This window comes from Pinus tabuliformis, chromosome 7 (assembly GCF_031772625.1).
Source record: "Pinus tabuliformis cultivar Carrire ecotype Pingquan chromosome 7, CPIR1, whole genome shotgun sequence".
NCBI lineage: Eukaryota > Viridiplantae > Streptophyta > Pinopsida > Pinales > Pinaceae > Pinus > Pinus tabuliformis.
Window position 1 is genome coordinate 1304390153 of NC_142293.1, and position 6185 is coordinate 1304396337.

Genomic DNA, 6185 nt, shown 5'->3' on the forward strand with positions numbered 1-6185 from the left:
TTCATTTTGTTGTTCCTTTTCGAAATGGAACAACACTGTTGCATTTTCACGTTTTGCTGTTCCTTTTCGAAATTGAACAGCGCTTTTGCACTTTTACATTTTGTTGTTCGTTTTCGAAATGGAACAACACTTTTTCACTTTCACATTTTGATGTTCCTTTTTGAAATGGAACAACACTTTTTCACTTTCACATTTTGCTGTTCCTTTTCGAAATGGAACAACACTTTTGCACTTTCACATTTTGTTGTTCCTTTTCGAAATGGAACAACACTTTTGCACTTTTACGTTTTGTTGTTCCTTTTCGAAATGGAATAGCACTTCTGCACTTTCACGTTTTGCTGTTCCTTTTCGAAATGGAACAACATTTGCATTTTCACATTTTTTTGTGTTTATTTTTTCTTTTTGGTGTGCATTTCCTTTGTTGTTCCCTACAAGGAATAACATTTTTTGAGTGTTTTTGCTGTTCATTCAAAAAAAACAACACTTTGGGAGTATTTTTGAGAGAAACCCTTTTCTTCCTCTTGTGATATTATTCCTAATTCATCTCAACCACATTTTACCGATTCCCTTTTATGGCATGAAGTACACTACTTTTATCAGGACGAGAATTTGGATTCTATTGAAGCGAGTTAATATCATTCATGTTATGATATTTAGCAGGACAACTCCTTGATGATAGATTTTTTTCAAAAGGGACACAATTATTTATATATTACTTTACTGCATTGTTTTCTGCTGTACATGATACTGATTGATCATCTTAATATCATGCTGGTTCCACGCTTCCTGGTTATAATCTTCTTTGTGTGTAATAAATGAGATTATGGGTATTTTTCTTATATATTGACATGTTCAACTTCTTCCTCCATCCTTGCTCTTAAGGAGTACTGAGCCTCCCTCTTTTTATCATAAAAATGTGTAATAACAACAAAATTTTGTTCACAGATGGAGGATAGGGGGTCTCATTACGAGCCAGCCTACCATGTTCATAAGGCTGTAACAAAGTGGCATTCCCATTATGGCCACCACACCAGGGTTATGATCCATTGGATAGCCAAATTATCCTTGGAACAGGAGGTCTCATCACGAGCCGGCCTGATCACTTTTGCTACCTCCTAGTGAATGGCAGTGTGGCTATCTGGTTACCACGCCAGCACACTGATCTCTTCTGTAGATCAGCACTAAAACTCTCCATTTATAAATTGAGGATCTTCGCTCATATGGGTTCAAATGCAACCCTGCCGAGGCTATGGACACCTTCTGGCAGCAGCGGCTCTGCTTAAGGTATTGAAGTTATATCTTTTCGTCAATTATTATTATACTACCCTTTTCTTATTTTCTTTTTATCAGAGAAGTTATTTCCTTAACTTTTTCCCTGTTTGAACCTTTATGCATGAGAAATTGTTTTATGATCAATCACATCGTTTTCAGCTAGAATACCGTCAGTAAAGCATCTTTTTAGCATATTGCTGTCCTTTCTCTCTTTTCATAACATATCATCAATCCAAAGCGTCCTATCTCTTATTCATAACTATCTTTACACACTTTGCTCTCAATATAACCATAATTTTCACCGTCCTATCATTGATAAGTGTACTATGCTTCCCTTACTAATATATTGTTCATTCCATTGCCTTGCCGTCAGCACCACCCCTTTCATATGCTTGATGGTTATGGAACCCATTTTCCAATTGGAGGGGGGAATGTATGCTTTATGGGATTGCATGCGATATGATTACTGCACTTTGCCATACCTTGTTGATTTGACAACATATTAGTATTGCATGTATACATAAGTTTTTCTAATTGCAATTTTGCATGCATCTTATCTGTTGCTATTCAACGCTAACACTATGGATTCAAGCACATTGTATGCAAAATAGTGCTTTGTTTACAGGAGAACAACAAGTATGAGCAAAATTCTATTCGTAGCATGACCACACTATTGCACTTTACAGTAGAGGCTTGTGAACGTGAACAATTGTTTAGACATGATGTGCTTCCCTGGATTCCACCTTTTGCATCACTTTCAGCACCAACTCTGTTTGCATCAGCTTCAACAACTGTCAATACATATATGTCATTCCACACTTTTGGAGCTAAAACTTGAGGTAAAATTGCATCGTTTTCTAATTTATTATAAACTTAGGAGAATCTAATGAAAATCCATTTTGAGCATTATTTGTCATCCTTCCTTCCACATCTTTACCACTTCCCCTTTTTCAGCAGCATGTCATTTTCGAGTGTGGGGGAGTGTTCCTTTCATTCCTTTCTTTCTTATCATTACACCATTGATATTCTTTATCATCCATTGCTATTCTTATTCAACACCTCCCTTATTCCATGTTGTTTTACACCAAGCATATTCAACAGCTGGTAGCAACCACCTCTATTTGTTTTCTAGCATCGCATGAGGACATGCTAATTTTTTAGCGAGGGGGAGGAATTGCTATGGATGTTTTCTACTTTCTTCCTTATTTAAGGCATACAATTTCATTTTCACATAGTGCAGAAATTGATTTCCACATATTTTTTAACACTATGAACTCCATTCTTGTGATCTCTAGGAAACACAAACATACTATTAAAATACACATACCTAGATAATTTCAAGATAAATTGGTTCATAAATTTTTTTGGAAATCATGCACTCTCACCTACAGCCATTTTGTTTATATCCCATGATCCATGCATCAAAACGATCTGATTTTTGGATCATAGAAGCCTTCATATATTACAAATCTACTTGCAACATTTCAACAAAATCTGGGTTGTAGTTTTTGGGAAAATGGTTAATGAAGTTTGCTGTTATCTATGTCATATTTTGCTGCAACTTCATACATATAGTTGAATGTCAATGTAAAAATTGTTATGCCTTCATCAAGATTACTAAAAGTGAATATTTATTAATTAAGGAAGAATTCATTTGTTCTATCCATTTCATGAGCTGAGAGGAACATATTTTTTATTGCTTGGTTAACACATGGTTTTTGTCTTTGGGTTGCATGAGGACATGCAATATATTCAGTTTTTGTTGCATGAGGACATGCAACATATTAAGTGTGGGGGTGTGTTGGGTCGTTAATATGCTATTATTATTATCACTCTTGAACACTTATTCCACCCATTTCTATTATTCTTCATCATGTCATTTATTATAATTTATCATTTAAATCCATTTTATAAATGATTTATGCTCTCATGGATGACTATTATTTATTCTCTTTTATTTCTAATAAATTGATGATTATGTATGATTTTATCAATGATAGTTTTAATAAATCAGTTGTAACATTACTCACCATTTTTAGCCTCCAAGATAATTTCTAGATTGAAGATTTGATAATTAAAAGTGCCAACTCAGAAATTCGTTGGAATAACAAGTGACGGTTTTGCGGTTGAGATTTTGAGCAAATGGAGCAGAATCTGGAAAATCCGGAACATGGGTTTTGTCCAGAACGGGCCCAATCATGTTCATGAGGAGCAATTTGCCCAAATTCGGCTTGTACAGGGAGAAACGCAGGGTTCTTTGAGCACAATTTTCTCAGATTTGCAGTTGCGGCCGCCCTCCAAACTTTAGCTGTAAACCCAAATCCGTCTTCTTTTGTTGAAGAGATGAGAGGGAATATATTTTCTTGTTGATCATCTATTTAGAATCAACCTAAATTTGTTAAACAAATCATGTTTTAATTATATATGCTCTCTGATCTTTCTCTATTTAAATGAGAGCAAAGATCAGAGAGGGGGAGACTTCAGGATGATTTCAGAGGGATTCGAATGATGGAATTGAGGATGAATTAGAGATTTAGAATTGAGGATGGCAGAGAGAATGGATAATGGCTGAGAGATTGGGAGATTTCTTGTTGTAATCCATTGAAACTCTACTTTGATATTTTAATATAAATCTAGTTTCCATTTCATCTTTGATCCTGAAGTAACCCAGCGGCATCCGCTGGTGGCTAAGGGCCCAGCCTCCGGTGGAGTATGCTGCTGCTGTATTATATCTTTATGCTTCATGTGTGGTTTGATTTCTTTCTTTTATTCTATTCAGTAATCTGATGCACCTTACTGTTTTACATATAACCGCTGTTATATATATTTGATTGGATACGATTGTTATTTTCAACAGGAATGCTATGTTATCATTTTAACCTTGTATCACATTTCTATTCCTTTTGATAATTGGTATAAAATTGCTGTTCCTTACAGATTGACATTCGATCACAGATTAACCGCGCTATATGTTCCTAAATCGGTACAACTGTATGATGTATTATTAATTTGTGACTGCCGTTTATTCGGGATTGCTGTTCCGTTACAATTGCTGTTACTTTATAACTGTGATTCATGCATATTGCATCGAAGCTCAGATTACCGTCCCTTTTAATGATAAGTGTGTTGCGTGCTTGATTTGGATTGTTGTACATTCAAATTCAGTTGCTATTCCATTTTTGAATTGTTGTTTCATTTCTATTTATGTTCTATTCCCTTTTGCTATTTCATTTTACTTTCCGCCATTCCATTTACTTGCATTTACTGTTTTAGTGTGAGAGAAGGTCTAAAGCTGTAGTGAGTCAGCAAGTCGCTGCTTAGCTCCCAGATCTTTGGTCCATGCTCTAATTTCCTTTCCATCAGTTTCTTTTGCTATTTCATTTTACTTTCTGCCATTTCATTGACTTGCATTTACTGTTTTAGTGTGGGAGGAGGATCAAGGCTATCGTGAGACACAGCAGACGCTATTATGCTCCCAGATCCATGATCCATACTCTAATTCCTTTTCCTTCATCAATTTCTAGAGGAATGAGTTATTGCTACTGTATCCTCGATTGGTGGTTATTTGAATGAATGATTTAGTTTCTTGCTGTTCAAATTAGATTTTGTTTCCAGCTATCATTTACTTTTGCATTTTAAGCACTATACTGCAAAACATTACTCTTGAGTAAATAGCCGCCTCAGACTGAGTACACTCTTGAAATAAAAAGTCGTCCCTGGGTTGATAATTAATGTGAAGGTAATCAGGGGTTCAAAAGACACCTTTTTATCGCTCCACAATCCCTATATGAGACAAAATCACCAAGCTTTCTATCCCCTGAAGCACCTCCACATAGCCTCATGTCCATGATTATGGGAAAGATTCTTAAAATGTAGTAATCCTTCATTTGAGAAAAATCTTGAAGAAACTTCCTCTCAAAGAGAAGATATTTTGTACTTGCAGGAATACCCATCCTATTTTCTATATGCTACTTTAGCTTGATTACTGAGTCCAAATATGCCATCCAAAAAAAGGGAAGACTTCCTATTTAGATTCTTGATAAATATCTAGAAGTACCCTTGTTCCAAATTTTCCTTTCTTCCATTCCACTTAGATGAGTGTGAATGAGGGATACCTCCTTGAAAATTTGAGCCTTGTAGGATGACGTGTCACCACTCCTTCCTAGACTTGATAGGAACAAAGAGATGAACATGCACTCCTATTTGAGCATCAACGAGTACTTCCATAGTGTAAAGCCCATAGATGAACATGTTTTTTGCAGGGTTTTTGTGCTCAATGTAACTCACAAGCCACCCATTGAAGGTCCCAACCTTTCTCCATGCAAAAACATTCATAGAGCTGTGAAATATGTGTGTTGTTTTTAGCCTTAACGGAGTCTTATCAAGCTCTATATCGCTTGAAAACAAAATCCCTCTATGTGTAGTTGTGGCCTCTTGCAGCTTGGTATGCCATGGGTTTAAAGAATGTCATGCATACTCCACAACATCTCCATTCATCGTTTCAACCTCATCGCCTATTAGATGATAGTTACTTGCCTTCCTTTCTGTCACCACAAGGTTCCAGAGGAAGTTGGAATCATCGTGGGGTCATTCAAAAAAATGGACCATTAAAGAAAAGAGAAAGTACGATTTACCTTCACCAGAATATGTATAGAAATAGACCTTACTAAAGGTCTACTTAATCACATAAAATAGAAACATAAAGTGGACCCAATTACTATATTATGAAATTACAAAATCCATATGTTGAAAATGTTACCAAACATGACACTTGTAGAACATGTGCCTGTAAGGAAAAGAAGATCCCAGAAAAAGGAAAAGCGGTCGGCTCACAAGCCAAAAGGATGGAAACCTTATGATCCCTACCTCTCAGTAGAATAAGAAGAAGAAACCATGGAGAATCCTTCAAACCA